Below are 22,531 nucleotides of genomic sequence, written 5' to 3' on the forward strand. Positions count from 1 at the left end.
GTTGGCCATGGGGCTGTAATTTCCTAAACTACAAATGCTCTTTCATCACTGAAGTCATCAGTAAACTTTCATAATTCCACTGTTTAGCCCTACTAGTCTGATTTCTAGTCAAACACATTCATTTTTGTTTTTTTTGTTGTTGTTGTTGTATTTGAGAGGGAAGATGAGTAAGGAAGGGACTCACAGCTAATTTAATCATTCTTGAGAACTTCCTTAGAATATCTCAGAAACTTCCAGACAGGGCTGGTGTCCTAGAACAAGCTCTCTCTCAAATAAGGAGACCCAGAATATCTGGGACTCCCCAGGCAGACAAAATGGCTCTAGGAATCTGCTCTGATTCCCTTCAGCAGCTTTGTTCCCGAGGTCTGCAACCACTGGATGTGGTTGGGACTGGCCCACAGTTGCTTTAGGCCACCATTTTGCTTGTTGTGTGTTCCATCTCAGTAATACCACTAAAATGACACCATTTCTCTAAGCAAAGATGCTATTCTGCTCTGGATACTCCCAGCTTTTAGAGTTAATTCCTCAGCATGAGCAGCTTTGATTTCCCAGAGCACACGCACATTAGCCAGCAAAAAGAAAAGAGCATTGAAATAAGTGATGATGCAGAATCCCTCAAGTCATTTCCAAAAGAGGCATTCCAGAAATGTTTTGAGCAATCATTTATATAAGATATAGAATCCCAGGGTAATTTCTTAGAGGAACAACTCTCATTCGTTATAAATTGTGGCATTTTAAAAGATACATCAGCCCCATTACTCTCTACACAATTTCAATCCTTTAATTCTTTAAAATTTCTTACCTTCTCAAAAGAAAGAGCCCTGCCTAGTGACAGTTGCTGTTCACCATTACAGGTAGCATGTATGGCTGAGACAAAAAATACTTCTGATTTTGTGGATTTTGGATCAAACCCAGCATTGTGTGCCTTCTAATTTAGTCAACATTCAATTGAGCTATAGAGGGGTTTTAACATGCTAAAGCAGAAATGTAATAAATAATCAAAAGGTGAACTAGTCATTGCTAAGAAGGCCAGCATTCCATATTACACTTTACATCCTAGGTGCAAGGTGCTATTGAGATGGCAATTCAAGAACGCAGAAGTCATTATAGTTGGAAAGCCATAACTTGATCTCCAGTGCCTATGTTTGTGATGGGGAAATTTTCAACAAAAAACAAAAAAGAGGGGAAAATAGAATGCTCCTTGAAAACATATTCTATGTCTTATTACACAGTCTGGCACAGGCACATAAGACCACATGATGCCTTGGCTCCTATGGGAAAATCCAATTGATTGGCATTCCTTTTCCAAAAACATAACCTTCTGTGAAGATATATTAAGGTTGTCTCTTTCCTGATTCTCTCTGATCAAGTAGAATACATTTATAGGAATTTATAGGAAAGGATATCATGGATGTGCTTGGAATAAGGCCAAACTAGTGCCCAAGTGGATAGAACCTCTGTGATGATCTCATTAGTATCCACAGGAACTGACTGCTAACCAGTCATCATGGCTTACAACAATGCAGCTCAACTCATCCCCTTTTCTATGCTCTCATATCCTAATAAGGTAAGATCAGGAGGGAAAAGTGGTAGCTCTGGAGAGAATGTGGGCAGGAAGAGATATGACCCAATCAAAGGAGAAGTCTGAACAGAAATTTTCCCACCCCTGGACCACTATTACCCATCTACAGGGATACTTGGCACTATCCAAGGGGATACCTGCACATTAACTTCCACTTAACATGTTCCATCTTAAGCTGAATCTTCCCCTTCACCATACTCTAAGATGATTAATCAGTGTACCCAGCAATATGCAAGATGTTGTATATAATGAAAGTATTAACATTGAGTCTCTGATCTCATGTTACAGTTCAGTTGGGGAGACAAAATTTAAACTGATTAAACATAGTCCCTCACAATTTAGCAGAAATGGTCTTGCTTTGCAGGACACACATTAGTGCAAAAATCTTGTCATTTTTTAACTAAATGGAGTTAAATTGCCAATCCTGTTTGTGCTCCTTTGCTTTACACTTCTCATTCAACCAACAATTATTTGTTGCTTACTGCGTGTTATAAGCAAGGCACTGTACTGAGCTCAGGAAAAACCATGGTAAACACCGTAATATTCCAAGGATATTAGTACTAATTAGTAACCCCCCACACCAAATTCAGTGTGGCATTCTAAACAAATACTTTTTTAAAATATGATTTTAATCTTCTCTTTCCCCTCCTGGTGTGTATTTTCAATCCTAGTACAAAAGCACTGAAAGTATTTTGGTGGAGTGACGTACCAAAAAAAAAAAAAAAAAAAAAAAAAAAAAAAAAAAGTTTGTGGTGTAAAAGAATAAATGGTATTAGCACTCTCTTCTTCCCCTGGAAACATGAGGACTCTCTGACTGCTCTGGGGGTTCCTGTTCTTTTGGAAGCCCTCAGCTGGTCTTCAGCAGCAATGATGACATTAAGGAAAATTGCATTCTGCTGCAGAATTCAGTCCCTTCATCTTTCTCCTTTCTCTAGAGCATGAAGCTAGGGGCCCATAAAGGATCTAATATCAAAAGGAAGAGGGTAATACCACTACATGGAGAAGAAAAAAAATAATTACCAAATTTCCTGAATAGTAAACAGCTTTAAAAAAGAAGAAAAAGCTGAACCCTTTGATAGCTTGGCCCTTGGTCTGCCCGTGAATGCCTTAAGGATTATATCATCAGACTGACTCCAGCAGCCCGTGCTATTGTTTCAGAAAGAGGAAACTAGAAAGAAGGGGGAAAAAGAAGAAAAGGGGATGGGTGGGAGCATGTCTGCCTTTTGGGGAGGAGAGCATTTGATTTTGGAAGTGCAGTTATCAAATGTAAGGCTAGAAAGACAAATTGAACAAATTCTCAGTGTCTGTGGGCAGGAGGTTTCTGGGGCCATTTTTTCCTTTTTTGGGGGATTAACATAGCCTTTGGATTCAATAACTTTTCTATCACAGATGACATTAGCTCCGAAGAGAAATAAAGCGACCTGAGATTGCTCAGAAATGTTATTCCTGAAAACCATCACCTGGGGGCAGTCTTGGGACTGTTAATTTCCTCTGCCTCACTGGTAGAGAATTCACTACATTTTTTCCACGATGTACTGTTTCTTTATCTGTGGTTGAGGAGTGAGAAAAACGGGCAAGGAAAAAGGAGGCTTAGGCACTAGACCTTTCACTCTCCTCAACCAGCCAGGAGGCGACCCCATGTGAATGCGCAGGACGTTCTTGAAGTCACAGAAGTTTTCCTTTGAAGCTCTGAAACGGAGAGCCTCAAAAGCTGGAGGCGGAGGGGTGAGGCCATACACACTAACAGGTCCACCGACGCTAAAGATCTCCGCGCCGGATGAGATCGAGAAGCCGGGATTCCCTGGTCCGGAGAACTAAAGGAGGTCCCACCTCCACCCCCACCCCGCACCACTGCACACACACGCCCGGGAGTTCCGGGCCCGCCGCGCCGGGCCAGCCCCTCTGTTCCGAGACCCTTGTCTCCCGCCCACTACCCCGCGGAGCCTTGTCAGCAAAGGAAGGCAGGGCGTGGCCCCTACTAGGCAGCTCACGAATTCCGGTTGAGGAAACCGCGGCTTCGGCGCCCAGGCCTCCCCTCGGTCTAGCTGCGGCCACAGTTAAAAGCTCTGGTTCACAACCAAGAGCGCTCCGTGGTTCTCTCCGTGTGCGTTTCCCGGCCCGAATCTGGGCATCCCCGGGGACCTCCCTGGGGGTGAACGAGAGCCCTCCCCGGGCTGGGCCGGGGCCGCCGGGTTGCTAGGCGCGTGGCAGCGAAGCTGGATCCGGGCTCACTGTCCGCACCCTGAGCAGTCAGGCCCACCAGGCTACCTGAACCCTTCGTGGTGGTTCCCGTTCAAAATTAGCATAGAGAGCCCCTGTTACTTTCGCGTGCCAGCGGATAGAATCTGCGAGAGGGAAGCCGACGATGGCCCTTCCCGTTTCCTGGGCTGTGCGCGGGTGTGCTGGGCCCAAGAGCCCGCAGGGCGTCGGGGCTTCGCCTTGTCGCGTGTGCCTGCGCGGGGCCCGAGCAGCGGCCAGCCCCAGCGGTCAGGCGTGCGAGCCGGAGTACAGGCACAACCCGACAGCAGGGAGGCCGAACAAAGCCAGGTCCCGCTCCGCAGAACAGCAGTGGAGGAACACTTCTTCCTCCCCCACAGGGCCACCCTGCCAAAGAATGAGACACCCTCAAAAGTAGGGAAGGGACGCTTCCTGAGGCATAAGATGTCAGGCAGAGAACTCAGAGTTCTTCGAAGGGCTTGGCCTCGGCGTTAACCACGACCCGGTCCCGGGAGCCTCGGACCCAGTCCCCACGCCCAGTGGGCGCCGCACCAGCCGTGCGACAGGAACCCGGATGCCCAGGCGGCGGCTCCAGGGAATTCACGCGCCACTTGTTTCTCCGGAGGTTGTGCCTACTGGGCAGGCCCTTCTAGGAAAGAAGGGAAGGGCCGTCGATTTTCAGAATCTAAATATGTTGAAACTCAAAATGGCATGGTTTTCTCCTTCCAGAAGACGGAAAAGAGGGCAATACCCTGGTTGGGGTGGACGGGGACACTCAGCCGTTCTTCATCTCCGAGCCCCTAGAAATAAGGCGAGGTTGCCTTTTCGCCCCATCGCTGGCTGCCGAACCCACCCGCGAGTCCGGCTCACCTGGGGAGGTAGCGCGGCCAGGTTACAGGGGACGACCCCCAGTTCATAAACCTCGTCAAAGGTCCCCGCGCGTCCCGGAGCGCGTGAATTCACGGGCAGCGTCGGGTCCGAAGTGGCCCACGGACCGAGCGGCGCGTTTGGGCGCAGAGCGGGCTTTCTAGAGGACCCCGGCCAGGGATCTGCCCCACGGCTCTCCCTCCCCGCAGCCGCACCTTGCTCCGCCGCGGCGGCTGCCCGCGTGCGCCGGACAAAGGCAAGCGCAGCAGCGGGTCTGCGTCTTAACATCGCAGAGTCGCTGGATTGGCGCAATACGCCCTCCTCTTCGCCAGGTGCGGACGGAGATTCACACGGAGGCTCTACTCTCCTCCAAGACACGAAGAATGTACAGAACTTCGAAGTGTGTGTTGGCACCGCCTGCTTCCTGCGCTACAACCGCGGGCGGCTGTAGTCCCTTTCCCGCCTGGCTCCGGCGCGCCAACAGCCTCCCTGCATCCCCACTTGCGGCAACACTGCGGGCCCGGCTGCTGAGCTTAAGCCTGGGTAAAAAAGCTCGCGGCCAGAGCTTTCCCTGAGTCATACGCAGCAGCCAGGTTAGATAATTTAGAAATAAGACGCCACGGGGGTATGCCCCTGTCTCTCCAGCACAGGTGCAGTGGAAACGGTCATACGCGGTTAAGATTGAGGCTACATTCCCAAAGACTAGATGTAAAAACAAGAGCGATGTTCGAAAAGGCAAAACCCGTTTGCTTCACTAGTTTAAGGTGAAAGTGAAAATGTTTTCAACTTGATAGAGCTAGATATTTTTTTCTGCTCTCTACTTCACTAGACAGAGCTAGGATAAACGGGCCATTAGGGAGGTCGTGTGCAGTTTTATAATGTCCTCTTCATCCGTAGAAGTCTGCAGTTCGCAGTGCCCTCTCCTCACTGCCTTCGCATTCAGAGAATTGTTATTTACTTCGGCCGCGGGTGCTGGGAGAGCTTGAACGCAGCCGCATCTGGATGAGTTCGGGTGGCATTCAACTGCTACCCCTTACCTTTGCCCCCAAGGCTTCTCATGCCATTATGTTCCACTGCATTCTATGGCTGGATTTTCTATTACTTAGGTTCTTTTGCCTTCCTCTCCACTCCTTTATTGTATATCACCAATTAGACCCCCAAAATACAGAATCCCTGTATTGATGTACCTCTCTTTGCTTGGCCTGGATTCAAAGTCGCCAGTCCAGGAATGTGCTTGTACCTGCAGATTCCTATGCTAAGGCTGCTGAGCGTCTTCCACTAGCTCCACTAGGGAGAGAGTCTGAGCGTTTCATACCATGAACTATGGATGGGATTTTACCGACTATTCCATGAAGCCACAGGCAACAGGGTCATTTGTTGCTACAAGGCTGGGGTAGTGTCTGCTGTCTTGGTTACACAGATACAGCAGATAAGTTGGTAAGGGCACAATGAAAATGACTGTTTAAAAGCTAACTGGTCAGTTAGGAAGAATAAGTTCAAGAGACCTATTGTATCACATGGTGAGTATTAGCAATTTTCAAGAATGTATTGTATTCATGAAAATTGCTAATAGATTTTAGATGTTCTCACCACACACACAAAAATAAGTATATGAGGTAATGCATGTTAATTAGCTCAATTTAGCCATTCTACAACGTATATATATTTCAAAACAACATATACATGATACACATATACCATTTTTGTCAAACAAAAATTTTAAAACTAAGAGATATTTTGAGTCTACTTGTGGAGTTACTGAATTTCAAAAGTAAGGAAAACTGAATCCACCCTCCCCACTCTGTCCTTTTTTTCTAGGTATGATTACATTCTATGTAAGTAAATTTGTATAGTCACGTGTATATTTGTGTATACATGTGCCTGTGTGTGTACATACTGTTGAAGTGTACACTTACGGAAATTGCCCTAAGTCACTCTCTTCAATGCCATAGTCATTGAAAAGAAATCCATTGGTTGCCCGGTTATTTCCAACCTCCTTAGAACAATTCTGGAAGAGGAACAGACTTTAGGAATAGAAAGCATTATTTTAAAATGATTTAACATATTTTGCTTCTCAGCATTATCCCCAAAGGGGATAGCTGGCTGAAAGCTGGAGCTCACGGCTATACCCCCTCCACTTCCACAACTGCACAAAAGGAAAAGTGTGAACTCCTAGGGCACTAGCAGGCTTGTTACCACCTCTGGCAATGACCCAAAGTGTGTGTATCCTGAAGTCTGAGTCCCATCACTCAGAGTTCTGAGTTGTCTCACAAACCCGCTATGAAGCCAAATTGGAGTTTGCTGGTTGAATGTGTACTCAGACTCAGTCTCTCTCTCTCTCTCTCTCTCTCTCTCTCTCTCTCTCTCTCTCTCTCTCTCTCTCTCTCTCTCTCTCTCACACATATTTACAAAGGAGAGCCTAGCAAAATGCCCTGTTCATGGTAGGCATTCAATGATTATTTGCTGAGGGAATGCGTGAACTTATGTGCATATCTATTTTGTTCAAGGCAAGGGTTTTCTTTTTAAACGAAATAAGTTTGTATGTGCATATGTAATACATATGTGACAAAGAATTGTGTGCATGGAATATAGGAAGATTTTTTTATTTGTTCCTTTTTGTCTTCTAGTTCTCCTGAGTAGCCCCCTCCCCCATGTCTCTGCAGGGCCTTAGGTCTTTGCAACCAGTTGGTAAAATTATCCAACCCCCACCAAAGCCTGTCAGTCAGCCAGTAAAAGCAAATGCATTGCTTTAGTTACATCCTTGCTTTCCTCACAGATCACACTCATGTTTCTATAAAGTTTCTTGGGCTGATTTCATCCTGCACACCCGTACATTCCTTTGCAACTCTCTCTAGGAGGTATACTGATTGGGTTTCACAGGCCTGCAGACAGGCAGGTCGCCCCTGTTAGCCCACCTCAGCCTCAGTCAGCATTTTCACAGAGTGGCTGAACTTCTCAGAAAAGCTTAGAGTCTTAATTTGGGAGAGGCTTGTCAGCTCCAAAAAGGACAGAAGTCACTGTTCTCACTCTAGCTAAGACTAGTCTCACAGTCCATGTGTGTTTTACAAAATCATGCATTTAATCACAATAGTGTGACTTCAGAAACTACAAACCTGGCACCTCGGAGAGAAGAGTTCAGTGCCAGGACTTTGGAGCTTAATGGGTCTCACTCTTGCCACCCAGAAGACCCCAGGTATTAATCCCTCTGGGGGAGTTGGAGGGTCTTCTTCTTGACCCTAGCCAGGCCTGCTGCCACCTGGAGGATGCAGATACCCTCTTCTTTCCACCTTGCCCAGACCACACCCCCCACCTTTTTTTTTAGAGGAAGTTTTGCTCTTGTAGGCTGGAGTGCAATGGCTCAGTCTGGGCTCATTGCAACCTCCACCTCCTGGCTTCAAGGGATTCTCATGCCTCAGCCTCCCAAGTAGCTAGAATTACAGGCTCCTGCCACCACACTTGACTAGTTTTTGTATTTTTAGTAGAGACGGCGTTTCCATGTTAGCCAGGCCGGTCACCAACTTCTGACCTCAGGTGATCCTTCCCCTCAGCCTCCCAAAGTGCTAGGATTATAGGCGTGAGCCACCCCTCCCGGTCCAGGCCCTTTTTGACCCTTTCTGAGCTTGGAAGGAGCAGCTAGCCGTGCCCCAGTTGCTGCAGGGGAGGGAAGGAGCTAATTTCTCCCCATCAGAGCAGAATCAGTCTCCTGAATCCTGAAGACCCAAGCAAACAGGACAAATAAAGACACTTCCCTTTCTCTTTCTCCTCTGGCTCCTTTTTCTTTCCTCCACCTCTCCTCTTATACTCTTCATTATACTTTGGGAGTACCAGAAGTCCATGAAGGGAGTCATCTCTAAAGGCTTTGGCCCCAGAGCCACTGTCTGCTTAATCAGGAGGGTGATGGGGACAGAAAAGTATTTTAAAAGTTCCACTTAAAGCCCCACTTTGAAAAAAAAAAAAAAAACTGGTAGCAGCTGTTGAGGCAACCTGGAATGTTTCAGATCTCATGGCCAGCCCCTCAGGAGGGACAATATTCCTTTTCTAAATGAGATAGAACAATGATCAGGACTCAGCCTGTGTAGGGGAGAGTTGGGCAATGAAGAGGACTAACTTATTTCTAACCCAAACAATTACAAAAAAGTCAAACTAAGGTTGCCTCTGGAACAGTTCTGCTGTGAGTACCTTCTCCTTTTCCCAGTACACTCCCTGTTGGCTCCCAGGAAAATATCCCAGGATCCACAGGGGAAACAGGAAGCCCAGAGCACAGTTCTTCCAGTAAGACCTCTGATTTGAAGCAGGAAACCTTTGAGCCTCAGTTTTCTCACCTGCCTGCCCCACCCACATCAGAGGCTAGGGCCCAGAGGGACTTTGTTAGTTGCTAGCACTTTACTATTTATAAAGAATGAAAGTGGTGACAACCCAAAGGCATCTTAGTGCAGGGACCTCCACAGCCTGCAGCCTGCTGCCTTCTTGAAGTTCTCCAGGGGCTACTTTCCGAGTCGCCTTAAAAAAAAATGAAACCAAACCCCAACTCAACAGTGTTGAATCAGCTGCTCATTCTACCTGGTCCGCCCCATGTGATCTATAGCCACAATTGCTAACGGTCACCCAGGGACAAATTAAGGAATTGAAAATGCTGAGCTTGAGAAGTTGAATTCCTTACACTATTTGGGGTCGTTAATCATCCAGCAGAAACAGCAAGCAGGGAAAGTAGCCGGAGGGACAGAAAGACAGTGTAGGTCTGTGCGCTGGTGTTAGCGGGGTTCAGGTGGTCGGATTCAAATATAGATGTGCACACGTGTCAGATGTACTGGAAATGAGCACCCAAGCCCATAGTGAACCAGTCCCAGGAACCTTTAGGCTGCCCCAATCACCCCAGTTCCATAAAAGAGGAATGCGGTCTCTGCAATTAAGAGACTGGTGCACGGTTAGGTCGTGAGTCAGTGTTCCAGCAAGTCCACTGGTCCACACCAACAGGCGGATGTTTCCTGAGAGGAGGTAGCGGTTTCTCACCCAAGGAGGTGAGAAAAATAAGAGATACCCTGATCCTCTCGGGATTCTACCCCCAGCGCGTGGGTTGAGGTTAAGGGTGGGGTGTGGGGGGGGGAGGAGGGGGAGAGAGAGAGAGAGAGAGAGAGAGAGAGAGAGAGAGAGAGAGAGAGAGACTGACTGACTTCTGTGCAGACCAGGAAGGGTGAAACTTCACCACGAGCCACCTTTTAGAGTGGAGACTCCTGACAAATTCAATCTCTCCTTGCAAGGCCAGGAAACCTGGCCCTTGGGTTGGGTACCCTGTAAGGGTGTTCCAAGGCAGACGCGCTTTCTACAAGCGCCCGCCGATGCTTGATTCTGCTCCCTTACCCATTCGGAACCCATGAGTTTAGGCCTGGATCCCCCTGCTCCTGGGGCGTCGACACCGCTGGCTCAGCTTCCCGACCACGGCGCAGGGCGGCACTAAGGCGCCGCGCTCTCTCTCCTCTGTGGTCCTGGGGGGGCTTCCGGTCATACTTTCTGGCAGGCAGGCTCTGGGGCACAGGGCCGCGCTAGAACCTGCCCTGATCTGCTCTTCGCAGCTCTATAGTTTTAGGGACAATTTGTTCAGTGAAGCTTCTCAGACAATAGAAAGTTCTGAGGTTTCCTGGACGTTGTGTTCGGGAGGCGGGGCCGGGACCCGCTGACGGCGGTTTCCCAGCCCTGTTCCCCCTCCCCTGCCCCCTCAGCCGCCGGGCAGCAGAAGGAGGCGGCCAGCCTACTCCTGCCCCTCGGCCGGACGAACTGCGGCTGCCGCGCCAGTCACCTCTGCACCTGCCTGGTTGAGGTGAGATGCCTGGCGCGCACGGTGAGGGCGGTGCGCGCAGGCCCGCACAGAGCTGTTCGGGCTGCCCCAGGGTCGATGACTTCAAATGACGGGTGGGAGAAGGGCCTGCGAGGCTAACAGAATCCCCCTCAGGGGAGTGGAAAGAACAAAAATGTTTCGGTGACCTAGGTAATAGTTCTAGCTTTGCGGCTCAGGAACCCGGGACCATTTAACGTCAAGTTGTAAGGACGTTAGTTTCCTTATTTGGAAACGAGAATAACACTGTTGCTCCATCCTCCCAAGGGGATAGCTCCCAGATTGGAGATGCAGTCTGGTGGGAGGCTGGAGAGATGTAGAACCCAGGGCGGGAAAGAGCAGGCGCGCTCTCAAACTGTTTTAACCCATACTTCTTTAGTAGACAAATCTGAAATTTAAAACAGAAATGGCCACATAAGGACAATTCAGATGAAGCGCAGGCGGGCTGACATCGCGCACTTGGGTCTTTCCTGCAAAGACAGCCGCGCTCTGGGAGAAGCCTAGTCCTCCGGCTTGTCCCCGGGCCCGCCCCAAAGGCCGCTGGGAGCTGGATGAGGACGTGGCGGTCCCCTTGCGCATCTTACTCCAGAGGCAGGTTCCGCAGAAAGAGCCGTCAATCTCGGCCGCTTGGCTCCAAGATAATCTCCCGGCGAAAGCTGAGAGGCGGCTAGCTTATTCAGGGGACTCAGCCCCTAGACTGAGCTTCTTCCGCTGCAAAACACTCCCAAGCCCTGCGAACTCGCGGCTCGCGTCTCCCCAGGCTTCCGGCGTGAGCGTCCCAGCTGCACTTTAGAGCACTTTACTTGGCCGGCATCTATCCGGTTTTCGATTAAGGAAAGCGCAGTGGGGACAGAGGGAACCCCGGCCTCCTGTACCAGGCCTACGTAGTCGCCCAGGTGGCCGGGTCACAAATAAACAATTCCACCATCAAGAACCCCACTAACTTCTGTACTCCGCTAACCTCTGAAAACCTGATACTGATCCAGGTCTCCCAATATAATTTGAATCTCCCCAGTCCTTCCGGTGGAACAGCTCGCCTGAGCGCAAGGAAAATTGACAAGGAGCCTTCAGCTAGCCTTCTAGCTTTGAGCTTGAGTAGGGGCATGGCGACTTGGTGGCTTCTTCGCGGTTTATTGGTGTATTTGGTGACTCTACAGATCCAGATCACCCCCCCCCACACACAAACATTCTCTTCCTCACCACGCCTCCCCACCTCCCCGCCCCCCCGCCCCGCCCCGTGCCCTGGGCAAGTTGGTGTCTCTAGAAGAGCCTCAGGGTTCTAAGTTCCGTGTGGGCGCGCAGAGATGGTCAAAGCAATGTTTCTGCACGAGCTCTGAACTCTGAAGCTACAAGTTTCCCCGCTGCGCACCCTGCGAAATTGGTGGGGAAGCGAGTTTAAAATACAATGGCAAAACGCACTGTTGAGAACCCTTTGAAGTTGGGCAACCACGACTGCTCCACTCTCCCCATCTCTTTTTTCCGCATCTCCCCACTCCTCCAGATGCACCAGAAATCGGCACTTTGATCTTGCAAAGCAGCAATTTATATTTATTTATTTATTTTTCCTGTAAAACGATGATTGGACCGGGGAGAAAATAATGTAATTCCACCGGCGCAGGGCTGAGCAGCGGCTGTCTAGGCCATGCCGGCGCTGGGTGAGTGCACCATGCACATCTGTTCGCCCGGGTTTGCAGCGCATTCCTCTTCGCCAGGGTTATCTCGCGCGCTCTCTCTCTCTCTATCTCCCACTCCCCCCCCCCACAAACCCTCCCTCCCCCCACGGGGAACCGGTCGACTCAGGCAGGAAGCTAGGCTTTATTTGTCTTTGACGAAGAGATGCTGCGCGCGGTGGTAGGAGCTTGGGGAGTGCAGGAGGAAAAGTCAAGGCTGAGGCTCCAGTTTGGGGAAGTGAATTGAAGAGAAGGGAGGAAGAACTCAGAGAGAAAACCACCTCCTGCCTTGGAAAAGAAAACTCAAAAGTCATTCACCCTCTTCTCTAATAGTGGAGGGGTGGAGGCACCTGCGGACTCAGTGGGTGGAGGGCCAAAATTAGCCAGTTCTCACGTGTCTTTCCCCATACCCAGAGCACGGAGATTTACTGGAATAAGTCTGGTGTGCAACCTTTCTCGGCACTTTGCCTAATAACCTCAAATTGGATTAACATTTGGACAAATATTAACTACTTAAAGCGACAAACACCATGGCTTGCCACTAATTTCTCCCACCCTCACGCTAAGCCCAAGGTCCCTCCCTCCTCTGCCTGGGTCAACCTGGCCAAACTCCCACTGCTCTGGGTCCTGCTTCTGGGTCTTCCACTCCCTAGGGCCCTTAGTCTCTTAGCCCTTTCTCCCAATAACCACATTTTCTTTCTGCACTCTGAGATCTCTTGTTTTTGCTCTCTGGCTGCCCAGGGCATGCTGTATCCAACACATCAGTGTTTGAGAAAGGAGTTCAGGAGACCCACCCCCACCTGGCCTTCAATCTGCACAGCTGATTCCTCCAGGCCCTTGACCCCCCCACCCAGCCCCCTTCTGCTTTGTGCTAGGAACCCTTTGCTGAGGCCTTCAAGCCCCAGGCAGTGGGCCACCCTGGCTCTGCTATACATGACATGATGGGCTTGCTCAGAAGACACATTCTAGGATCCCTAGTCCTCTGCTAGTACCTCAGATTCTGATAGTCTCAAGCTCTTTGGGGAAAACGGGCCAGGGTGGGGGGCATTGACACATGCATCAGACAGAGGTGCAGCCAAGGTCTCAGTAACTGAGAGGCAGTGCTGAACACTTCCCTTCTATTTTTCTTACCCTTTGTTTCCTTTTTCCATTCCTTTTCTTTTTTCCATTCCTGTCTTTTTTTCTTAAATTCTGTCTTCTTCCATTCCCTCTCATGTTTCCCTAGCTTTCATTAGCCTCTCTCTGTTCTAAATTGCTGCAACCCACATTCCTCAGGCCCACCGAGGCTGCTAGTACACTTGTCCACCGGCATCTCCAGCCCTAGATAGAGCCCACAGGGGGTGCTGTGGGAAACTGGGAGCAAAACAGGAGCAGCTAGTGTTAGAGCCTTCAGGGGCCTCCCAGGGCCCAAGGCCCAGGTGAGGGACTCAGTGGCTCCTCCTTGCACTTTGAGCATCTAATGCTTCCACTTGCTCACCTCCCTCCCCACAGTCTTCTTCAGGAGACAGGTGCCAGCTGGGCTTCCAGTCATAGGTTAAAAAAATCAGGAAAAAATAGATGGAAAGAAAGCAAACGGTGGTCCCTGGATGATACGAGAGTCTGCCACAGTCAGTTGGCTGGGTGAAAAATGCATCTGTAGTACTGAAGGAAGCTCCCCCAGTGGGGCGGACATGGTTGAGAGTTACTAGGGAGGACAGGAGGGAGATCCAGGAGCAGCACAGAGCAGATGCGCGGGCAACACCTGCACCAAGGAAACCTGGGCAACACCACCTTACCTCAACAAGAGTTTTAATGCAGCATTTGCACAGAGCAAGACAGCCAGTGAGACTGGATTTGCCATCAAGGGGAGAGAAAATGTAGACCAAGAAAAGAGGCTGCCAACATTCCACTGAGAAGTCCAAAATGGGGAAAAGGCAAAACTAAAGAGGGGAGGTCTTCTTGCATTTCACCCTCTTCCCTTTCCTTTCTGGATCCCACAGGAAACAGTGGTTTGGGGCCTGGTCCAGGGCATCCCAGGGACTGGCTTCGTCCCCTCCATCTCTAAAAGCTTCCTTTACTCTGGCAGCCCAGGCCCTGCTGGCCAGCCTTTGCTGGGGGCAGGTGGGAGGGGGTGGGGGTTGGGTGGGGTGGGAAAGAGTTAGGCCTGTGGTCTCTGCCAGGGGAGGAGGCTGCAGCCACCCTGGCACCCAAACAAGACCAAACTCACTCCCAGAGTTGGAACTCCTCTAAGCCCAGAAGTCAAGAGGGACTTTGCAGCATGGCTGCCAAGGTTTATCCTTTGAGGGGTGGGGATTTTGATGACGAGGCTGTCTCTCCCTCCAGCCATGTTTCCTAAGGCTAGTCTGCAGCTTGACAGGAGCCCTTCAAATTAATCCAATAGCTTTTTCTCCCAAGCCGAAGAGGTTTTTCCTCTGAACTCTGGAGTTCTGCTCCCTTCCATTTGGCTCCAAGGACCTGTGAGGTTTCTCTGTCCCCTTTCTCAAGAGGAATCTGATTTCCAAGTCCTCAGCTACTCTGATAAATAACTGACACCAATAAGTGCTCAGAACCTTAAGACAGTTTCTTATTTGCATTTCAAGTGGATCTGAGCTGTAGGGATGACAATTGAAATAAACAGAGGACCCCCGAGTTGAGTCCTATGAGTGTATGTATGTGTGTGTGTGTGTTTGGGGGTGGGTGAGAGGGGAACTCAGTTTGAAAATATTTGAGGGCCCACGATAGGCAGCTTTATCTCACTAGTGGCCATTATGGAGTGATGGAGAGAGCTCCCATGCTGGGTTAACACACCCTGTCCTCAAGAAGCTCCCAATTGGCAGGCAGAAATGGTCTGCTTGGCACTGGCTACAGACCACTACTGCGAGGACAAATTCTACTTAAGACATAATTGATGGAATTCTTTGCTCCCACACCCTCAGCCCTTCTCTGTGAACATCTAAGTTCTCTCTGGTTGCAACTAACTCAAGTAACTTAGTAGGGAAAGATGGGGCACTGATGGAACTGTCTTACACAGGCCAAAAAATCTTGCCTGCCCAGATCTAAAATACACATGAGAGGTCTTCAAAAGGATAGTGGGGCATGGTCTCCCACTGTGATGTTACTCAAGGCACGGCCCAGCCAAGTGCCCAAAAGAACAAAGTGCCCAATATCACTGCAGGAGCCACAGTCCAGCTGCAGAATTCTTTTTAGAATTTTGCCTGCACTAAAAGCTGTGAGACCTTTGCCAAACTGCCTAACTCCTCGGTACCTCAGTTTTCTCATGTGTAAAATGGGACTGGTAATACTAATTCTCAGCTTGTAGAGCTTGAAGCAGGTGACATAAGTCCATGTAAAGTTCTCACTTCCTGTGGTAAAGGCAACCAAAGATAGTAATATTGGGTGTTGGTGAAGCTTCCATCCAGCATAGTGCCACATGACTGCAAGTCATCATGCCTTGCAGGCCCCTAATGCCACAGACATCATTGATAATTAGGAGAAAATGGATTCATGAATGGTTCCATTTTGGAAATTTCTTTATTTGCCTAGATCTGTAGGCCGTCTTACAAAGTCCTTGTTAAAGTAAGGAATTCAGTATTTTTCTTGGTTACAGAGGGACCACTTTCCTCCTTGCTGGCTTTCCGGGGTACTTGGCAATGGGCCAGAGTGCAACGTCTCTTGTGGCTGTTTGAATGGGACCAGCAGTAGGACTGTTCTGCCCCAACTCTTCCCCAGCAGCAGCTCAAGGGACTCCGGCAATGTGTGCCTCTCAGCAGACACCCACGTATGTGTCTCTGGTCTGAAAGTACGGTCAGGTTATAAAACAACATTTTAGAATTATATATATCAATCTATATCTACTTATTTACTTCAGACTTCTGGAGGTCTCGTTTGTCCGGGGCAACTGTGCACCTGATCTTGCTAATCTCCTTACCCTGACTAATTTGTGTCACAGGATGCTACACCTACCACCCAAGAGTTCTGAAATCCTTCCTATCCCCTTTGATCTGGTTTCAGGTAGAAGAGGTAGCCCATGAGTGATGAGCCAAAGTCACATAAAAGCCTCCCAAGGACTAGCTCACACCCTGCTCCTCCAGCCTCATCTGAGGCTGTGGGCAGAGGCAAGAACAATTCCAGCTGCCCCAGCTACCCTGACCTTGGCAGCCTGGAGGATCGAATACCCCAGCCCCACCTGGGAGCTGCCCAGTTGTTCCAGTGTGGAGAGTTGTTTTCCACTCTCCTTGAATAATGGAGAATAGCTATTGAATAATGGAGAATAGCCACCCCGCTCTCCTTGAATAACTATTTCCACTGGTGGAGAGGGGAGATTGAATGTAAGGAGGCTGTAAAAATCCACATTTGGGACTTCTTGGGTGATGGCTCAGGGCTGGGTAAGCTGTTGAATTTCCACCTTGAACATTTTGCTTGTAGGTGGCCATTTATTAGCAACAAATGAAATTCAACCACTCTGGAAAAAATAAAGTCATCATCAAATTAAATCCCTAATGCCTCAATTCAGCTGCCTTTAGCTGCAGGTCCTTGTGCCCCAACAGATTTCAGTGCTAGAGGCCCCTCTCCCCGCCTTCTTTCTGCCAGCCTCAGCCTCCCCACCACCACCCTGCAGAAACCTCAGGTAACCCTTTTATGTCCCAGCGTTGCTACAGAGTTAGACCTCAGGGTCTGGTGCTTCTTCCCGCATAAGCTTTAGATAATTCTTCCTCTCAATGGAAAAACTAAAGGGAGAACTCTGCTTAGCCAAGCACCTGCAAAACCAGCATGAAGCGGGAGAGGGAGTCACATTTAGGGGGTGAACCTGGTAAAACTGGGGTTCCTGAGACCAGAAAGAACAGGAAAAAATTCTCTGTGTAGGACTCATCTGGCTCCCAAGATTTGGCTTTTTGGCCTGAGGCCTGCCGACTAAAGGGCCAAGGGGCTGCACATGAAACCAAGACAAAGCCCTGTTGCTCCCACTTGGCCCCACCATTTCTCACTGTCCTGTCTGTCAGTCCCTACTGAGGATCTTGGGGCTTTGGAAAAAGTCCTAGTCTCCCCCAAGAACTGGGTGGCTCTCCGGGGAGTGAGGGCTGGAAGCTGGGTACTCCTCATATTTCATTTCTTTTGTTGCTTCAGACACCTTGACCATTCAGGCAATCCCTTGCAGATAAAGGAGAGGAGGCTACAGGACAGCCACATGGATTAAGCTTCAAGAAGCCAGGGAGATCCCGGGATAGTTATGGATTGGGGACAAGAGATGCAGCAGGAGGGATGCGTGTTGATTTCTGCAGACATTGGGGGCAACCGAGTGGGGCCAGGATGTTTCCTCACATGCCTGTGTGTGACGCTGTGTACCCACGTATGTATTGTTTCCACATTCATGTTTGATTCTGCAAAGGTACATGGATACAACGCGTCTGGATATACGAAGTGTTTGCATGCTTATGTGTGCTACTGGATAAACGTATGTCTTTGTGTAGTCACACATGATACGTGCATGATGCTTGTACTTAGCTTCCTATAAAACTTATATGGTAGTTGCTAGCGTACCCGTATTTTTTTCGGGGTGGGTGCACGTTGGGGCCTCAAAACTCGCTGACTTTGGATTGGGTTTTATGGTCCTGCCAAGCAATCCCGAGCTCCTGAGAGTGCAGAATGTTACCTTCCAGCATTGCGGAAGCAAGGCCAAGGAGAGGGGCTAGAGGGCTTCCCAGGAAGCCCCTTCACCTCCCACCCTAGGCCTGACTTTCCGCCTTGGTAACCTGAGGCAGGCTCCTCCCACATGCTCAGTGGGCCCAGCTCAGGCTCGAAGTTACGCATCCTGCATCCTACATCCTGCGAAGGCTGGGAAGGCCGGAGCTGGCGCCTGGCGCGGCGGGCGCACACTGCAGTCGAAGGTCGGGCTGCGGAATTGCGCTAAACGCCGTGGGGAAAGAGAAGCTGGGCCTGGGGGAACAGGATTTCCTCACCTCTTGGGCGCGGCCCCTCCGGCCTGGCCACACAAGGCTCTCTTTGTGGAGGGGCCCTGCTTCTGCGCAGAGCGAAGTCAGCGAACAATAGCGCAATTTTGCGGCCCGCCGCGCCCGGCTCTGCTGGCCACACCGCGGCGGCCGAAGGCGAGGAAACCGGGTGGCGCTTTTTTATAGTCACAAATATAAAATCGGGGCTTTCCCCCCCTTTTCGCTCGCCTCTTGCCCCAATGCCGATAGAAAGCAGATAAATTTATGAAGGGCAAGCTAAGAGAATAATTACAGGGTGAAGGCCGTTAAATTTTATTTCCAGTCCCAAAGGCAAAACCTGCGATTTTATTGCAAACATCTGGAAGGACCAAGGGATGGGCACGCTGCTGGTTTAAAATAAAAATAAAAGATTTTATTTCGTGAAAACAAAAAAACATCATTAAAGACCTTTCACCCCCACGGACTTTTATTTTTAAAAAGTGTGAGGGGGTGGTTGAATAGTTAACGACTTATGCGGGTCCCGCAGCTCTCTGCGACTTGAAGGAGCGACTGGAGGTGCGGTCTGCAAGAGTGGGCCCACGCCGCCTCCGCGGAACTGGCGTTGGGCGGGCGTTTCCAGAAATCCACTCCCTCTCCCCATCTCACCACGCCCAAGGGTCCCAGAGCAATTATGCTGTCCCATTTCATGCTCCTGTGTTTTTTGTTTTGTGTTGTTTTGCTTTGTTTTGCTTTGGGAGCATCGATTTGGGAAAATATGTGAAAAGTGGAATCATTGACCTCACATTCTCAGAAGATTCGATCACAGCAATAATAAAATCTCAGGTCTGTCCAACCCCAGGGTCGATGACCTTGCCTGCTTTTCTTAGTTGTAAAGTTTTAAGAACCCCTTCACTCTGAGGATAGGGAAACTGAGGCATGGGCCATTAATCGACTTGCCGAAGGTCACACAGTTTGGAGGTGAACCAGACCTGGTCACTAGGCTCCAAGTTCGCCTTGCAGTCTATATGGTTTCTTCCCACCCCATAGACGCCTCATAATGTTTTATACCTACCTTGATGGGCGAATTCATTGTAATTCTCTCATTCCCACAGGGTGTCCTACCCACGTGTTTAAGGGCAGCCTAATATGTCCCGCTGGCCAACTATTTTTAACTTTGTTTTCAATTACTCACTCAAAACTCCGAAATCAAAGCCGGCTGGTGGTTCATTCACCTTGGTATTGAGGCATTAGCAGTGGTGTTGTTTAAGGTGCTATTCAGTGTGGGGTAATGGGACGAAAAGACAGGTATGTGGAGGATGTGGGCACTCCGTTTCTGGGAATGCCTATTTGTGTTTATGACTCTGATCTGTTGCCGCATGATTCTGCTCTTCCTTTGAAAAATCAAAATATCTGGACATGGTCAGTTGTAGGTGAACAGTTACTGTACTGCCTTTCTTTTTCTAACTTTTCCCCCTTCCAAGACTAGGCCTGGACCTCCACTTCCCTGTAAGTCCCTGCAGGTAGCCTGTGAAACCCCAGGGCTCCTCAGACTTCCCAGGTACCCGATAACCTTCGCTTCTTTTTTGGGGACTGCAAGGAGTAAGTGGGAGGCAGACATCTTGCTTGGTCTTTGTCAACCAGTTTCAGGCCTAAAACAGCCCTGAAATTGAGTCGTTTCAGGGTGGATAGCCTGTAGGATCCACTAAGGATGAAAAGCTGGAGCCTGTAGCAGGGAAACCTAGGTAGTGCCTAGGGAATTAGCCTCATAAACTGGGTACCCCACCCCTACCCATAAAGGGTAAAAGAGAGATAAACTGGGATAATGAGGAGAGATTTTAAAAGCCCGTTGATGTAATCAGTAGAAGAAAAATTTGTATCACACTTCCAGGTTCTTACATGTAATCTCCCAAACCCTCCCACAGCTGCACACCAGTGTACACCTAAGTACATATATTAAGCCATCCCGCTTACTCTTTCTCCAGACTTTCCTCCCCATCAGCAGAGTCACCCACCAAGGAGTGCATGCTTCTGGTAAAAACCTTACATTAACTCCTATAGAGTCACAGGAGTTTTCACTGCTCCTCCCATTTACTTAGAGGAAACCCCTTATTTTCAAGACTGCTAAAACCCAGCCTGCTTTCATTTGGGTTCGATTGGTTTTAGTGGCCTAACCTACAATTCCAGGATATGTATGTCTGTGGAATGGGGGTGGGAGCAGCTTATGTGCAATCTGAAGGAGGGGTGTGGGAACTCTACCGGCTGACTACTGACTCTGCTGAGAGCAGGCTTCGGGAGGATGCAGATGCATGCTGTTGAAAGCATTGCTCATTCCTCTTTGTATGCCTCTCAGATGCTGTGTCCTTGGACACACAGGAACAATCGGACCTCTAGATCTGCAATTAGGTTCCTGGATAACCAAAAGGTCCTCCTTTTTTTTTTTTTTTTCTATTTTTGAGACAGGTTCTCACTCTGTCACCCAGTCTGGAGTGTAGTGGCCCAATCTCGGCTCACTTCAGCCTGGACCTCCGGGCTCAGGTGATCCTCCCATGTCAGCCTCCTGAATAGCTGGGGCTACAGGCCCACACCACCACACCTGGCTAATTTTTGTATTTTTTGTAAAGATGAGGTTTCTCCATGTTGCCCAGGCTAAGTCCTCCTTTTTGAGAAAATTTCATGGTCTCAGGGAGGGTGAGGCCTATGGTGTACCCGCTTCTCAGTCCAAACCAGGCCTGTGAGAGACTGTGAAAGGAAAAAGGCTGCCAGAGAGAGATGGGAAATACCGGCGATAGGGAGGAGAAAAGAGCTGGGAAAGTCTAGAGGCCGGCCCTATTGCTACCCCACCAAGCTTGGTAGCTGCAGGCTCCAGCCGCAGGCGGAAAATGCCGGGCGACACCAGAGTTGGGAGCTAAGAGAGAAGCCCCAGCCGTTGGGGAAGGAAACGGCGGGTTCCGGGCTGCCTTGTCTCCAGTTTCTCTGCTGAAGCCCGGTAGCAGTGAATGCGCGCTGACTTTCAGCGACGACTCCTGGAAGCAACGCCAAAGGGTGACTGAAGTGGGAGATCCTGCGCCTCTCCATCCGGGCTCCCGAAGTCCTCTGGGCAGAGAGGCAGGAGACGGGGACCGGTACCCTGCTTCCAGCTTCCTAGCCTAGAGTGCATGTTCGTGCTCCCTGGGGACCTCCAAGCCTGAGACACAGGCTCCGAGGAGGTCAGGTTTGGCTGAATCAAACTCATCCGGTGACTTTTCCATTGTTCTTTTTGCATTCACTGGGATGCTAGCTTCCCGACATCCTGGTTGGATCCTAATTTGAGGCGGGGGCGAAGGTGGGGGGCAAAAGTAGCCTCTTGTCCAAAGAGGCCCAAGATGCATTCACAACACTGTGGTTGCCTTCAGCACCGGAGCACTTCCAACTGTAATAATAAAGACTAGATTTCCCTGGGTCCCTCCGCAGGCCGGCAGAGAATTCGGCGTTTCAGAGGCCTGACAAGTCATCTTTTCTTGCCGCAAGGTGGGAGAGCTGATTCTCCCGGGCCTCGCGAAAACAACAACAACAACAACAAAATCTTAACAGGCTGTAGGCCCCTAACCTAAACTTTCAGGTTTGGAGACTTCTCAGGGCCTGGCTGTCGTCACGACTGGACTGCTTGGCCTCTCAGTCTGTCCCCCGCCCCCGGGACCCAGCTCTTTCCGGCTTCTTTGCAAAAGGATAGAACCGTCTGGACCAGGGCGCTAGGACTGGAAGATCGGGCTGTGTCTAGGCCGCTGTCCGCGAAATCTGAGACGTTTTTCCAGCTTGGCTAGGACCGACTTCGCCGCGGGTTTGAGCTTTCTCTGCACTCGGGGGTCTCCTGCCGTCCTCGACCAGTGGCGTAACTTGGGAAGGGGTGTGGGAATTAAGAATGGCCACGAGCGTTGGATTTTAAATTCCTTAGAAATCTATATTGAATGCAGTCCTTAGAGATTGAAAAAGGCGGGGACGGCCAGCGGGGAGATCAGTTGGCCGGGAAAGCCAGGCTCTTGAGGTAACGGGATTTGCAGGGAATTTTGAAAAAGCTCCTTCTCTTCTGTTAAAGTTCCTAGTTGCTCTCGCCTGGCACCTCTCCATAAGTTCTCCGGAACAAGAGCCCGGAATAGGCGAAGCTCAGCACAGCGTTCGGGCCGTAGGGAAAGAGTATTTATTTGCAGCGTGCGGGGCCCAGCTGGAATACGCCTGAGGAGCTCGCCCTAAACCCTGTGCTCCGCCGCCCGCTCCTTGCTCTCAAGGCGCCTGTGTCTCCTTCTCCACCAGGTAGAGCTGGAAAGAGGAAGCGGTCTTTGAATTTTCAGTTACAAGACCCTGGTTAGTAACAGAGCTTTTTGTTTGTTTGTTTCCCTTTGCCTTACCCAGATTTGCTTAGAAAACGTTCAATAGGAACATTAAAAACCTGTGTGGCGAAATCCAGGAGGAACCAGCATATTCT

The 22,531-nt window shown here is 49.8% G+C and overlaps 1 long non-coding RNA gene across 1 annotated transcript; it reads left to right on the forward strand.

The window, feature by feature from the left end:
- Window positions 1–10,365: 10,365 nt before the first annotated feature.
- LOC115899036 lies at window positions 10,366–11,427 on the forward strand. The gene is made up of 2 exons (XR_004058640.1): window positions 10,366–10,502; window positions 10,879–11,427. It is a non-coding gene; the product is annotated as an uncharacterized LOC115899036 (long non-coding RNA).
- Window positions 11,428–22,531: the final 11,104 nt, after the last annotated feature.

This window comes from Rhinopithecus roxellana, chromosome 8, assembly GCF_007565055.1.
Source record: "Rhinopithecus roxellana isolate Shanxi Qingling chromosome 8, ASM756505v1, whole genome shotgun sequence".
Classification (NCBI taxonomy): domain Eukaryota; kingdom Metazoa; phylum Chordata; class Mammalia; order Primates; family Cercopithecidae; genus Rhinopithecus; species Rhinopithecus roxellana.